This window comes from Phoenix dactylifera, unplaced genomic scaffold, assembly GCF_009389715.1.
Source record: "Phoenix dactylifera cultivar Barhee BC4 unplaced genomic scaffold, palm_55x_up_171113_PBpolish2nd_filt_p 000276F, whole genome shotgun sequence".
Classification (NCBI taxonomy): Eukaryota; Viridiplantae; Streptophyta; class Magnoliopsida; order Arecales; family Arecaceae; genus Phoenix; species Phoenix dactylifera.
This window is the reverse complement of record NW_024067761.1, coordinates 555,587-572,075: the sequence shown is the minus strand read 5'-3', so window position 1 is coordinate 572,075 and position 16,489 is coordinate 555,587. Positions and strand designations below refer to the sequence as shown.

At 42.4% G+C, this 16,489-nt stretch overlaps 1 long non-coding RNA gene across 1 annotated transcript; it reads right to left on the bottom strand.

Annotated features, from left to right (window-relative positions):
- Positions 1-7,180: 7,180 nt before the first annotated feature.
- LOC120105399 lies at positions 7,181-7,783 on the bottom strand. Its single transcript, XR_005507776.1, has 3 exons — positions 7,698-7,783; positions 7,446-7,579; positions 7,181-7,349 (listed from the first exon to the last, which is right to left on the bottom strand). It is a non-coding gene; the product is annotated as an uncharacterized LOC120105399 (long non-coding RNA).
- Positions 7,784-16,489: the final 8,706 nt, after the last annotated feature.

Below are 16,489 nucleotides of genomic sequence, written 5' to 3'. Positions count from 1 at the left end.
TTACTGAGATCACGCTCGTCGAGACCATGCCTACCGAGACCATGCTTACCGAGACCAGGCTTACTGTTGGATTCGGGTGCTTTAACCATATGTGTTGGGTGATCCACTTTTCCCTCCATAAAAAATTATTGAGGATCTAGTTCGATAATTCTATGCAATCCAACAAGATTCGCAATAACACAGACCAGACACAATTTATTCATAGTTTTTATAGAAATTTTTTCAAAGTAGACCGATCCGAATCTCACAGAAATAGACTGAAAGAGGTCCAATTGATATTGGCTGCGCTATACTTTATATCCGATAATATTAGATATAATCTGTGAATATTTGTTTAGAAGATATGTGCTGTATGGGCCAGACCCGGTTTTTATAAAATTTTTAGCATCCAAACAGGTCATGAATGGAAAATCCAGAATGCCTTCAAAGTTTCTTCGGACTTTATATGCTGCATCCACGACCTGACCCTAGTTGTAAAATCTGTGCTGTGAAATAAATTGGCTGCTACCTGACCCTAGTTGCTTGGTAATTAAGGTAGGATAATAACATTAAAGCGTAGGTAATCTTAACTGCCACAAGTGCAGCTTTCTACTGAGATGGGTGGTTAAAGCTTCTAAAGTGCTTGTCAAAAGTACGCAACTATCTAAACCTTAATACGTCGCATAGCGAATTTAACTAGAAGCATTTTAATTGTTTACATTAAGTAGATGAGGTCGTTTTGATGTTTAGTAGGAAAGAGAGGAAGTAGTATGCATGTGTTAGTTGCTAGTCCTAGAAATTACTAGGAACCGCATAAAACAAGATGAATATTTGCATAAAACATGATTTATAAACAATTACAAGCTTTCCTCCTGAAGACAGAGTTTCGGGTGAGCTAGCAAAGAAAGTCAGCAGTTAACCGGAAAGTACAAAATTTAATAACAAGATAAATAGCAATAATAATTGGAAGGAAGGGGTGTGAAGACATCCAATAGATTCATAATGGTCCGACAGTGTATGCGCATTAGGATCTATAATGTGCAGGTCTGCTGAGAGTTACAGATATGAAATTAAATTTCAAGTTCGTCTTGCATTTGTGGTCACCGGCCCATCATTCCTAAAGTCCAACCGGATAAATAAGAGCACAAGTATCTAAGTATCTTAAATCCAATATGGACTATGAAGAAGGAATTTTTAAAATTTGACACTTTTTCAGAAGGAAACAACTAGAATTTCTATTTAAAAATTTGAATTAAATTTTAAGGAACGGAGGGCTGCATCAAGTTTCCAGTTTCCATCATCGTTTTTTTATATATGTATTTTATCTAGCAAATTAAAAAAAATATAGTAGTTACTGCATAAAACAATAAATTTAAAATTATAAAAAAATGTAGTTTGCAATAATTTTGTTCTTCATATCTTATATGGTTGTATTCACTAGAAAACAATTCGGCTCGAACAATGTCGAGCAAGCTCTGATAAATTGGTGAGAGAAATGGTGGATTCTTTTTCATACCTTGATAATAAAGATTTATAGTCTAACTTGCAACTTTAAAAAGAATTTGCTGCAAAGCACTGAGGATGTATTGAGGTGGTTCCTTCACAAACTTCCGCAAATAATCTAATGTCTTGCCGTAATTATCATTTATATTCCCGCAATAATTACTCATCTAAGAGTAATAATCGCTCAAACAAGATAATTATTAACATGGTATCATAGGCTTACATAAGGATAATTATCGATATGGTAACGAGGAAGACTTATTTATCCATTAAGGAAAGCAATGCAAAAGGTAGACCTGATCCGCTTTAGAGGCTCAACCCTAATCCTAGGATAAATAGGTGCAATAATCGGATTTCATGACCAAATGTCGTGCTGTTGTTGTTGTAGAAAGTGAGAAACATTCCGAACAAAGTTTCTCTTGTTATGATGCAGATCAGTAATTATTTCAGCAATTCTTCTATTTTTTGGATAGTTTTTTCTATGCTGTTAACTTATCCTGGATGCTTACTGGCAGTTTTTCTACATAATCTATAACTTCTCCAGTAATACACTGCCCATGTATGAGCTCACACCACAACAAATTTAATCTTTGGGGACAAAGATTTAATGATGGAATAGAAAACTACTGCTATTTATTTATTTTTTCAGTTGTTGTTAAACCATCACCAAGGATCTTTCTGCCATGCAATCCCAGCATACTAGCGCAGCATCTTAAGTGTTTTTAGCGCACCATGTTATTGCCAAAGCTTGAGCAGCCTCCCAACAACGCCAACTCTTTTTTTTTTTTTTTTTTTTTTTTTTTTTTTTGCTAGTGAAAAGGGGTAGGGGGGAGGAAGGGACAAGCCCACCCCCGCGTAGCAGCCCCCACTGGGCCCCCGCCCCGCCAGGAGAATGTTCGATGCGGGTAGAAATGGCCGTGTGTTGGGCACCCCGACCGGTTTTACTCATACCCTCCCCACCCGTAGGCCTGGCTCAGCTACTCCTCTGAGCTCTGGCTCAAGTCCCACGTATGAGTACGTCACACCTGGCACCACCCCGGCTACTAGCAGTTCAAGAGTGGTCCTACACCACAAGTCCAAGCAGTGGCCAAAGTAATGAGCTTCGGTCCACAATTTAATCGTCGCCGCAGCGATTCGAACTTGGAACCTTATGGTTAGAATTGCTGCCCAGTACCACTAGGCTACCACCTTGGTGGCAACAACGCCAACTCTTCTACGTGCTCTTGGATCGAGTGTGGGAACTTCATCATTATCTAATCCTCCCCCTCTCCCTCATGATTCAAGGCAATTCAAATCCTTAAATTGCTGCATAGTTGAAGAGTCATAGGCCATACTGCACTAAGGATCATACCAACTCGGTACAACAGTTTGGCTTGAAATAGTAGCTGAACCTGAGATTGGGATCGATCCATGGGGGTTTCTTATGCGCTCGTGAAATGACGACTCTAAATATGGGCTCCTAAATTTTTCAAAAGAGCCCGAGAATAGTTAAGGTCCAGTCTAGGGGCACAGGCCTCCCATGGGCCAACATTAGACCAGGCTCAGCCCAGACAAATTAACGGCCATGCGCCATGGCCCAGGTTTCTCTGGCAGTCTTGACGGCCATGTCGATGGCCGCTTTATTGCCTGCCAACCGTCGGATCGCATCCTGCACAATTCTCAAAGCACTTCGAATCATCCATCCACATGGATCTTGAAGCGGCTGTTGTATGATCCAATAATGGTAGATTTGCATGAAGGAACGTAAATCCTTTTTTAGTACGAAAGATATAGCTCTTATCTTTGTCGCCCTCCGCAGCATGGCAGGGTTGCATCTTCTGCACAAGAGAAGGATTTTTCTTTTTTTTTTTTTTTTGTTTCATGTGAATTTATTGCAATGGTTGCTTCGAGACCTATACGGATAGATGAATGAAAATATTTGGCATGCTTTAAGATCTGTGTTGAATGTGATCCGACGGTTTTCTTTTGGTGCCAGGAGAAAAAGATCAATTATCCTTGGGTGCAAAAGAAACAACCACTGCAGCTCTCACTGTATCTCCGCAGTTTTCCTGAATGTCTTCCCTGTGGTAGCAAGGCAGGCAAGCAAATTTTTTTTTTGGTACACTGCAAGCAAACATCATTGCTGCGGTTTTGATAACAAAAGTTAAGCATCAAGTAAGATTGCTCTGTCTCCCGACGAAGATATCTACGAACATTGATTGCTGGCCAGATTTAGTATAAATATCCGGATCTTTAGCAGACGTAGCCTATTCCTAAGATTCGCGGTAGAGCGAGGTCGAGCATAGGCTGCGGAGCTTCTTTGAGGTTCTTCGGGTGGTAGGCCTTTGATAGCTAGGGATATTTAGGAGTCTTATCATACTCAGATAGCGCCTCGTACGGTGTTCATTATTTGGAAGCTCTCATCTCCTATCTTCTTTAAGATCAACTTCGACGGGTCATGTTTTAGATAGTGGGAGCAGAGGGGGCGCGAGTTTCGTTATCAGAGACCCGCGTTCACAAGTAGTTGCGGCCGGTGGATGTCAGTTTTCTGACATCACTGTTTCCGGAGCTGAGTTGCGAGCGGCATGGGCGGATATCCGGTACGCCCGACGGGTGTTGCAGGCCACCTCCATCATTATGGAAAAGGACTCGGTCACCGTGATAGGCTGGATCCAGAGAAGCCCGAGTGGCTTAGAAGGGGACTATCCCCTGCTGCGCGATATTTGGTTGATGGGCGATGTACTATAAGGGTACGGAACTCCGGGATATACTCTCGTTATTACCGTACCGACTAAATTAAGGGACTTTGGTCTCATTTCTTTCTATCTGACAGGACAAACAAATAGGAAGGGATGGTTCTGGCTCCGGTCAGCATTGCAAGCAAGGCAAGAGCAGCAAGACCAAGCGGTCAGAGAGGAATGATACCAGCCCCGAAACTGACCCACGGCACAGCGCCCATTCGCTTCGCGCGCGGGTTTGGGATCGCTTTTGAGGCCAAGCATGTGTTCAAGAAGGCTAACAGTACTATAGACTGGATGCCGCTTACGCAGCTAACCATGCAGATGCTACGTTGTGGATTCGAGATGCAGATTTACTTAAATCATTTTGTGGTGTTTTATTTTTTAATTTTATTAGATGAGTCGTGTAGTTTGGCGCGTATATTTAAAAAAAAAAAAACTTCTACGAGCATTTTAGAGAACGAAAGAGAGTTAAGTACATTACGGACATGATAAGCAGTGAGCGACTAGTCGGCATCGGCGTGGGTGCATGCGTCATGGATGCCATTCCCCGCCGCTTCCCGTGGTCTCAGAAATGCCAACATTCAGCATGCGGTCTGGGACACGTGACTTGTCCCTTCCCGTCAACTCGTGCTTCGGATTCACCGAATTTATCCAAAGATCTCTTTCCCCTTGCATGGTCGGCCTCAACTAGCATGACACTTTTGACCATGACACCCAAGCATTTTTTAGCGCGGTAGCTGAATTTTTTTATTATTATTATTATTATGAACGAAAGCTTCGATAATTGCGTGCTGTATTGATTGATTTAATATATGATATCCTTGTCAGACTAAAACAAATACAACCATCAATTCTTGATTAATTTTGAATAAATTAATATTACAGTATCAATTCAATCACGGGATTATAGATCGGATCTACAAGGATACAAATTACGCTTATTCTTTTGCCCTTATTCGAAAAATGACGTCTGAATCACTAATTCTTGAGAGAAACTCTATTCAGATTCAATAAAGAACGATTGTCCTTTTTTTTTATTTTTCAGAAGGAGAAGAGAAAGAGAAAATTTTTAAAAAATAACACTAAGGTTGCAGAAATTTAGTGAGGCTATTTTTTAAAAGAAATTTTGCATCATAGTTTTCGAGATCTGTTTCAAACATGGTGGATGGCTGGCAACCCGTAAAACATGTTTCCTTGATGAGCATCGTGTACCTGGAGCTTTAAAATTAGTGCTGGAGCATGATTTCCGTTCCAGACCGTTAACATCATTTTTTTAGGTTTTTCATGTTAGAATAATTTCAAAATATGGGCTTACACTGATTGCGTATTTTTGTTTTATAAAACGGGTTAGACGTATGGCTCAGAATGGTACTATGGTTAAGCCCAATATGATGTGTGATCATTTTGTTTTATGGGCTTTGGTGCACCTTGGATGTATAGGATTGAGTCCTATTTATTGTGGTACTTTTGGTATGTAGGCCAGGAAACCCAATTAGGGTTTTGGAGCCTTTAATGGGAAGGCTCCTCTATGTTTCCTATATATAGACTAGGTCCCCCTCTCCTCTCCATATGGTTGATAGCTTGTCCCATTGACGGCTATCTTTTGTGAGGAGCAAGGAAGGGAAGATCCAGCCGCTATTATTCCAGGTGATTAAAGAACGTATTCAATATGTCTTCCGCAGGTATATCTCTCAAACTTGAATACAGTAATTATGTGATTCTAAATCTTAGCACACTACAAAAGAAGGAAGAACTCCCGGCGCTTTTTTTTGTCTCTACCGACGCTTATAAGCGTCGGCGAATTCCCAGCCCACGCTTCACAAAGCGTGGGTCAGACGTCGGGCAGGTGGGCGTGGGTCGGGTTTAACCCGACGCGTCAAAAAAGCGTCGTTGGTCTATGCCGACGCTTTTAAGCGTCGTTACGTTTACCATACTCCGACGCTTATAAGCGTCGTTAAAGGATTGCTTTTCCCGACGCTTTTAAGCGTCGTTTCTTCTATCAGACTCCGGGGAGAAGGGTTGGTTAATACGGATTTAGGCCGACGCTTAAAAGCGTCGTTAAAGGCTTGCTTTTCCCGACGCTTTTAGGCGTCGTTTATTCTATCATACTCCGACGCTTATAAGCGTCGGCGAGAAGAGTTGGTTACTACTTACATATGCCGACGCTTAAAAGCGTCGTTAAAGGCGTGTCATTAGGTTTACATTCTTGTTGCATTTCCCGACGCTTATAAGCGTCGGCATTAAATTTTTTTTTTAAAAAAAAATTTTGTAAAAGTAATTTTTAAATACTCTGTGTACATTAAATTCTTACAAAACAATATAAACAAATACACTGAATCACATTTATAACAAAATATGAGTCACAAACAAGAACTTTGATTACATTCATATTATCATATTTGATTACATTGTACTTCAAAAACATTCTAAAAACATACAAGTCAAATTCCTAAGTACACAATCTACAATATGTATCAAGGGTCGGCATCATCATCTCTACAATATTGTCATTAAGCTTGGGGCGAGCCCAGTCAACCAAGCTCTGCTGCTTGCTCGGGACCCTTTGTTCTCATAGAAGCCTTCTGCTGCTTGCAGGGGCAGACACCTTTGTTCCCATAGAAGCCTGGGGGCACGCAGAGGCACTTCATGCAGCATTTCTGGCAGAAGAACATGCATGGCTTGTGGTATTGGGTATTCGAGCATCTCCTTGAGCATTGAGAGGGGCATTCTGATTACAGAAATTTAGAAGTTACACAAGGTAAAAAAAAAAAAAAACTACAATAGTTTCAAAACAATTGATCCAAGAGCTAAATTTTGGAAAGTTTACTGCTCCCAAGTCATATGGCCTAATTTGTATGGTCCAAGAAATTGATGGGCTCCTCTGGTGCTTTAAAGTACTCATCTTTTGTGTTTGTGGTTCTCAGCAACCTGCAACACACCTTGTCCAAGAGGTATTCTCCTCCAGCGTATATGGAGGATTCCTCCAATACGACAGTATATGGAGGATTCCTCCAATACGACAGTCGTTGTTTCCACAGGCATGCCAAGCATTGTGTGAGGAATGGTCGAGAGTACTGAGTTGGGAAGTGAAGATCGCTAGAGCCAGGAGGAGGTATGCTCAGTTCCTTGATCAAAGCTTTGTTTCTCCTGCAACACAATATAGAGTAAAAGAGTCAATTGTTTCTAGGTAATACCTCCATCAGAAATTAATCCGTACGTTGGAACAGCAGCCAGACTACTTACTGATGCAATTCCGAATTCTTGTACACCTCGCTGAAACGAACCCCCAATATTTCTTCTTGTGATTGTGTTGTTACTTCCAGCATCCATGTTGCAGGATTATAGCCGTCTTGTATCTTGCTCACTCCTTCGATTTGCTGATAATATAAATGCAAAGTTACAGACGTCGTCGCGTCGCTCGAATATAAAATGTTTCAGGAGCTAAAACTCTGAAAACCAAAAACGATGCAACCTTTCTGCTGTCCATTTTCTTACCTCAAAGTAATCGATCAGATGACAAGAATGTCGCCCCAACGGGCCTACGTATATCTCTTCCCCTCCTCGCTTCAATAGAAACAGCTGCAGTTGGAAGTAACAAAGCATCAGATACCAGCAACATTTACAAATATGTCAGATTGTCAGATTGTATAAATTAGCAAACCTTCATCTCTAATCAACTCTAATTCACTAGCAATTCTTTGTTAGCCAAAAAAAAAAGGAGGCAATGGGCTAATGCTGCAATTGCAATATGACCTGTCTCAAATATTTATGGGTTGTGAAATTGCAGGTTTCAAGCTCAAAGTGAGGATCGTTGGACTACCCATAACCAAAAGCAAATCCGAGAAGCTTTGTGATCAAAAGGGGCTGCAAGTGGCCTCCATTTGGATATATTGACTCTGATGGTCCTTCTGTACAACCACCGAAAATTGTAAGGTAACTAAATCACTGCTTAAAGATTTAGAAGTCACGAAACAAAGTCACGAAACTGAGTATAAAACTTATGACCCTTTTTATGTTTACAGGCTAATGACTTGAGAATGAAACTTGTGACTCTATATGTTCACATAGGCTGAAACTTATGACCCTTTTGGAGTATGCCATTCTCATTCAAATCTAATTTGATAATCTTTTTCTTTATGCTAATTCTTAACCTTCCAAGCAATCCAAGAATATTACTCGGTTGCTATGAAACTTATTGCACAAGCCAAATCAAACCACCTTAAATTAAAGTACTTCACTAGACTTCCAAGATAGTTAGTCAGTCAGCTGCAAATGCTATGTTTGGCTTGGGTTTTCTTCTGCTAATTTCATTTAGTAAATTATTGCTAAGATAAAGGACAAGATAAGTTTATGAACAGGTCATATTGGATCGAATCTAAAAATTTAAAATACGAAATGCAACTCTAAGAAAATTGCATAGAATAAAGTAAGTTATTGCTAAGATAAAGAACAAGACAATTTATCAAAAGGTCATATTTAATTGAATCTAAAAATTTAAAATAGGAAGTGCGTCTCTAAAAATTAGGAAGGACCTAGGAAGATACCACTTCTGATTTAACCCATGGATGATTGTTCAGTACACCCACTCACGCAGATCATGTATTTTATTTAACGGCAAAAGTACAGAGTCAAGTAATTTATCCAGTTGTTAAAGAAATATATTAAGCTTTTGAGAAAGAGGAAAAGAATTATGCTAGCTGGAAAAAGTAGAAAGAGACAGGTGCTGCCACCAGCAAATCGTGGTGGTCTAATGGTGACAAAGGTGGGCAGACATTTCAAAGGAGGAAAAATAATAGTTATGTTGATAAGGGAAGGTGTTTGATCTCCATGAATAGTTGCAGTAGAGAGATCCAACCATATAGTTAGTGGCAGGAGCCAGGTCTATAAGGATTAGCATATGAAATTTGCTCTCATAGGTTCAAACAATGGAACAGGAATAAGAGATGCGAGAGCGCTAATTTCCTCTCTTAAAAATCTCTTAAGTTCCCACATCTGAGATCCAGAAAAAATAGCAGCATACAGGTTTCCTATTTCTGCAAGTTATTTTTTTATCACTTATAATTATGTATAGTTGAAAATAAAAAAAATCACAAACACATCAAAAGAAAATTGTAAGAGAAAACAAGCATCATATGATAATTTATATTTTTTGATACCAAACATAGCAGCAAAATACACTTGAAGAAATATGCAATAACATGTACAGTTAAATCAGAATAACCAGCAAGCACAACCATAGATAATTCTCATGCCATGGAGTAATCATGTACTTAATACATCTAAAATCGTACATATCAGAATCTTAGCTAAGAAAGAAGCAAGCACCTGCAAGGCCTTCTGATAAAACCTTCTTTTTCGAAGCAATATACCTCAGACGACCGCCGAGTAGCTAGGGCTCGGGATGGAGGTTTGATGTCGGCGCGCAGCTAGGGCATCGACCGAGAGAGGATGAGGAGAGGGGGCCGGGCGAGCGTTAAAGACAAGAAGAAAACAAACAGGAGGAGGAGGAGGAGGAGGAAGAGAAGGATGAGGAGGAGGCTTACCTCAGACGACGGCGAGGTCGACGGCGGCGGAGAAGCGGAATCTTCGATCGCCGATCGAGGCTACGGATGGAGGTGAGATCAGTTTGCAAGCCCTGAAAACAAAGAAGAGGAGGAGGACGAGAAGGATGAGGAGGAGGAGGAGGAGAAGGAGGAGGCTTACCTCAGAGAAGGAGGAGGAAGACGGCAGCGGGGAAGCCACGGATCGCGATGGAGCTGGCGATGGAGCTAGGGCATCGACTGACAGAAAGGGCCTCGACCGATGGAAAATGGAGAAGACGGGGCCGGATGGGGGGTTTAATGTTTCCTAACGACGCTTTTAAGCGTCGTAGATTCTAAATCTTTGACCGACGCTTCAACGCGTCGTCGTTTCTTTGGATTTACCGACGCTTACTAAAAGCGTCAGCAAAGGTTGGGCTGGGCCAAACTTTCCAGACGCTTTTCTAGCGTCGGGAAAACACAGTCGCCAAAACTTCCATTCATTGTTGTGTAAGGTTTCTAACGACGCTTATAAGCGTCGTTGTTTCTTAAACTTATAACGACGCTTTATAGCGTCGTTGTTTGTTTCGCTTTTCCAACGCTAACCCAAAGCGTCGGAAAAGGTTGGCTGTGAGCCAACCTTTACCGACGCTTTCCCCTAGCGTCGGAAAAAGTAAGTCGGCAAAACCAACTTTTGTTGTAGTGGCATGTTATTATTTTTACAATTAACAATTGGTATCAGAGCCTCCATGCTAGGATTAGAATCCTTCATATACAATTATTTTTTTTTATCTGGATTTATGGATTTTATACATTGGTGAATGGATCTTCTGCATAAATCGGTCTTCCATTGATAATCAAATATCTGGTTTGATTTTATTTTAGTTTTGAATGAAATATGATTGTATATGATTTTCGGATTAAAAAAAAAAAGGTTTTCACTGTTCATCTTCTTCCTTTTCTTTCCCGTGAGCTCTTCTTCCATGAAACAAAAAAAAAAAAAAAAAGTGGGAAGGAGAGGCAAGGCCTCCCTGGACTCGCGTCCGGCCTCCCCGGGAGGCGGACGGCATGGTCCCGCGGCGTGGGGGCTTTCTTCCGGCCACCCCACGGCCGGCCGCAGGCCGTGGGGGCCTCTCGGCATCGGGGGTTTTCCTCCGGCCACCCCACGGCCGGCCGCAGGCCGTGGGGGCCTCGCGGAGTCGGGGGTTTTCTCCCGGCCACCCCACAGCCGGCCGCGCGGCGGCCCGGGGAGCCTCGCTTGCCGCTCGCGGTGGCCGGCGTGGGTGGCGGCCATGGGTGGCAGCCGCGGGCTGCCACCATGGGACAGCCACGGGAAGCAGCCACGGGCTGCTTCCCACACAAAAAAAAAAAGAAAAGAAAAAGGAAGGGGAACACCGAACAGCGGCGGCCAGTGGAAAAAAAAAAAGTGATTTAGGGTTTTTCCTTTTGATTGGGCTTGGTCCTACTAAGCCTTTTGGGCCCTTTTATTTAGTCAGCCCATGTTTATTTCATTTTGCATTTTAATGGACCAGAATGGGCCCATGGTTGCAGGTTGGGCTCTTTTATAAACCAGCCCAATTTTATTTAATGGACCATAATGGGTTTTGGACCCGGCCTAAGAGTTAGTAACCCATTTAATTATTGTTTTAAATACTGAATAATTTGAATTCAGCCCTTATGCATATTAATTATTAACTTGTTAAATTTTGGACATTTCTTGCTGTCATATATGCCTTGAATTTTGTGATTAACATTTTTTGTTTAAATCACATGTGATTTTGATTATGATTATAGCATGTTTAATGGTTATGATTTTGTCACATAACTATTATTTTGTGATTAAAATTTTTTGGGCATAAAAACTATCCTTATTTTTTCATTAAGAGAATATTTTGAAATTGAAGTGGGTGGTAGCCACCAAAGTAGCACATTCATTGATATTTATCTGATTTTCTCAAAAAAAAAAGAGGGTAGCATTGCATTTTTCTAGATTATTGCATGCAATATCTTGCCCGAAGGTGTTATTGTGTATGATGATTTAGAAAAATGACATGAAGTGATTAACGGGATTGCATTAGCCTAGAATCATTCTTCTGCCCAAAGGCGATGGTGTTTCGAAAGCTGATGTGACTTTGTTAATTGGCTTCATGATATGTCTTAAGAGTACCTTATAGTGTGTTGTATTGTTAGCCCAAAGGTGACTCTACAATGATGCACCAAGGCTCTTACCGTAATTAGACTTATATGTTTTTCAAATTGATTACGGACTATCTAATTAATAGCCCAAGTTGATTAGATAGATATGTTATCATCCATTGATTGCATGCATCATATTTGGATGATATTAAATAAAATATGTTGTTTTCGCAGTTTTGAATGTCTCTTCCCTATCAAGCCAAATGTTTGCCGTTGAAACCTTGACTGGAAATAATTATGTGAGATGGAAACGAAGCATAGAAATAGCACTGGGTTTTCTTGGGTTTAGATTTTGCTTTAGAGAAGCAGCACCGAGCTACGACCTCTCTGATGCACTAGTAATTTCAGCACCTCTTCACTAATCTGCAGATCCTCTCAAGTCATGAGCTAGGCTTCGGTTTCAATTTTGATAGTCAAGTAATGGTTTAAGTTTTATGTAGGCAAACAGATAGATCCCAAGCTCATCTACTAGGTTTTATTGGGGAATTCTGAAAGTGTCGATAAGCATTAGGCTTTTCTAGGCAGAAGTTAATGAGGGTTTTCAAGTTAAAAAAAAAAAAAAACAAACAAATGATGATGGGTTTCTAGAATCAAACAACAGTTGAACTAATATGGAAAACAAACCGCCCGCTGATCACAGATCCATACTTAGCAGCAATGGATGGAGTGATGTGAGCAACAGACCAACTTGCTGATAAAAAATCTGCACTTAGTAGTAGACTGGTAACGGTTAGTAAGCTGAGGACTCTATAAGAGCTGAGTATTGAGACAGCATGTTTATAGACAATTAAGAGATTGATTTGAGCATCGGAAAGGGACTATAGGGGCTGCTTCAAGAGCAGACCGAGCCAGTATAATCAAATCTGAGCTAAGTTGGACCAGAAACCCTTATTCAGGCTGGTGGCTACTTCTGATAGTTGAGGCTATATGCATGTAGAACTTGAAGCAGATTTAGGCTGGTTGGGTGCAGAAAAAGGGAAAAGAATAGAAAATATTTTGAAGAAAGAAGACTTGCTCCAGACTCCCCATCTTTGTTGGGGTATGTGGAGACCATTGGTGATGAAGAGAATTGAAGGAGAATCAATTCTGCATAATTCTGTCTGGCGGACTGTCGGAGTCGACTCGAGCTACAGTCGAGTCGACTCGGGAACAGTCGAGTCGACTCGGGAACAGTCGAGTCGACCCGGGAGGAGAAAGGCCAGAAGACCGAGAAAACCATGTTTCTGTCTCGACTGTCAGAGTCGACTCGAGATACAGTCGAGTCGACTCGAAGCATCGTCGAGTCGACTCGAGCTACAGTCGAGTCGACTCTAGATCGTGCCAGTTTTGTCCAGACGTGCCAGAGTCGACTCGAACCACAGCCGAGTCGACTCGGGCTCGCGAAAAATCGTACGGATGATTTTCTTTTGGTGTTTTTGGTGGCGTTTCGACGGCTATGATCATCTGAAGGTCTTGAGACTATATATAGGACTCATGAGAGCCCTAGGAGGAGAGATATTCAAGGATATTTTTGAGAGAGACTCTTGTTTTGTGCGGCTAGGGTTCTAGAGAAGAAGAGGATTGGGATCCTACTTCTTGTGCAAAGGGAATTCTGTGTGAATCTCTTGTAGAGCGATCGCGTGTGATTGTTCGGGTGTGTGCTATCTCTGTAATCTGTTCATCCTAATTGAGATTTGGAGCGGTGGAGGACGTAGGCTACTTGTAGCCGAACCTCGTTACATCTTTGTGTTTGCTTTGCTATTTTCTTCCTATTTCTTCTTCCTTTGGTTTTGATAATCCGCTGCGGTGCTCAAGTGTTTTACCCTATTGATACCACGGGGTAATCTTTTGCCCTTCGTAGCGGAAGCGAAGCGGTGATCCTTGAGTCCGGTGTCGAGGGAGCGAGAGAGTGCTTATCCGTTTGCTTCTCTCTTTGCTTGTCCGACGTTGGTGGTTGTACCGGTGTGAGTGGGTTCCGGTGCGGGTCGCTGCCAACAACTGGTATCAGAGCTATTGGTATTCTGCAATGGTGGATGAAGGAAAGTTGCGAATTGAGAAGTTCAATGGCACGAACTTCGGATTTTGGAAGATGCAAATAGAGGATTATCTTTACCAGAAGGATCTCTATTTACCTCTTGGAGGTAGAGCGAAGAAACCAGAGAAGATGTCCGATGAAGACTGGGAGGTCCTCGATCGGAAGACGCTCGGCACCATTAGATTGTCACTTGCATCCCAAGTGGCATTCAACATCAAAAACGAGAAGACGGCGATGGAGTTGATGGCAACATTGTCGCGGATGTACGAGAAACCCTCAGCATCAAACAAGGTATTTCTCATGAAGAGGTTGTTTAATCTTCGTATGAAAAATGGCGGCAGCGTAGCAGAATACTTCAACGAGTTCAACGGACTCACGGCCCAGTTGGAGTCAGTGGAGATTAGTTTTGACGATGAGATTCGGGCATTGCTAATCCTCTCCGGACTGCCTGATAGCTGGGAGGGCCTGGTGATGGCGGTGAGCAACTCTTCGGCGACGGGGAAGTTGATCTTTGATGACGTTGTGGGAGTGCTTCTGAGTGAAGAAGCAAGAAGGAAATCTTCTGGAGCTACGGAGTCGTCTGGAAGTGCACTAAACATCTCTAACCGGGGAAGACAAAAGAAGGACGGTCGATTTCGAAGCGACTCGAAGTCGAGATCCAGCAGGTCTCGAGCACCTCAGAACAAGGGAGCGAAGTGCTGGAACTGCGGAAAGATGGGGCACTTTAGGAGGGACTGCAAATCTCCTAAAGGGAAGCAAGGCGACCACACCGAAGGAGTCAGCAAGGATCTGGCAAATCTTGCTGAAAACGGTGACATGGATGCCCTCGTTCTATCTTTATCTACCGGTGACGAGTCTTGGGTGATAGACTCAGGCGCGTCTTTCCATGCTACATCCCAACGGAAGCTTCTTGGAGGATATGAGAAGGGAGACTTCGGCAAAGTCTACTTAGGGGATGGAGAGCCTTGCACCATACAAGGAAGGGAAAGCGCGGAAGTGAAGTTGATTTCTGGATCTTCACTTGAGCTTGAGGACGTACGGCACGTGCCTCAACTGCAGAGGAATCTGATTTCTGTTGGACAGTTGGCGAGCCAGGGGTACAAGACTATTTTCACAGCTGATCAGTGGAAGATATCCAGGGGTTCATTGATGGTGGCTAGTGGCAAGAAGGTTGGGACACTTTATATCGCCAACGGCACGGAAAACTCTATTGGAGTTGCTGCAGCAGATGTGGACGCCAAGTTATGGCATTGCAGACTTAAGCACATGAGTTATCAGGGACTGGAGGTGATGCACCAGTTGGAAAAGCTGCAGGGTCTCAGGAGTGTTGAGATGGACTTCTGTGAGGATTGTATTCTCGAAAAGCAGAAGCGTGTTTCATTCAACAAAGAAGGTAAACCTCGGAAGCAAGAAAAGCTAGATCTCGTGCACACGGATGTGTGGGGGCCTGCACCGGTTTCTTCCATTGGTGGATCTCAGTACTATGTTACTTTTATTGATGATGCTACCAGGAAGCTTTGGGTGTTCTTCTTGAAGCACAAGTCAGAGGTATTTGGGGTCTTCAGGAGATGGCAGGCAATGGTAGAACTCGAGACAGGAAGGAGGTTAAAATGCCTGAGATCAGACAACGGTGGTGAGTATTGTAGCAGAGAGTTTGAGGACTACTGTGCAGAAGCTGGGATCGTCAGGCAGAGGACAGTTCCAGGAACACCACAACAAAATGGAGTTGCTGAAAGGATGAACAGAACAATTAATGAGCGTGCCAGGAGTATGAGGATACATGCTGGATTGCCACAGCAGTTTTGGGCAGAAGCAGTTAACACTGCTGCCTACTTGATCAACAGAGGGCCATCAAAGAAACTTAAATTTGGAATTTCTGAGGAAGCATGGACAGCGAAGAAGATTGATTTGGCGCACTTACGAGTATTTGGTTGTACCAGTTATGTCCATGTTGATTCCAATCAAAGAAGCAAATTAGACGCCAAATCAAAGAAGTGCATTTTCGTTGGATACGGAGGTCAACAGTTTGGGTATCGTTTTTAGGATCCCGAACACAGGAAGATCATTCGTAGTAATGATGTGGTATTTAATGAGAAAATGCAGCAGAGCACTGAATCAGAAACAAAACCTGTTGAGCCGTGTTTTGTGGATCCTGAAGAGGAGTCTACAAATTCTGGTCAAAAGACTCAGTCAGAGCAAGAACCTGAAGTATTGGCACCCTCTCCACAACTAAGAAGGTCCACTCGTAGTACTCATGGGAAGCCTCCTCAAAGGTATGATGGGACTCTTAGTTATTTGCTGCTCACAGATAATGGCGAACCTGAATGCTTCACGGAGGCATTGGAGGTTGATACCAGGAAGGAGTGGGAGTTGGCCATGGATGATGAGATGGAGTCATTGGAGCAGAATCAAACGTGGAATTTGGTGGATCTGCCCAAGGGGAAGAAAGCACTGTCAAACAAATGGGTTTACAGGCTGAAGGAAGAGCAGAATGGGAAGAAACGGTACAAGGCCAGGCTGGTTGTAAAAGGATTTCAGCAGAGAGCAGGTATCGACTT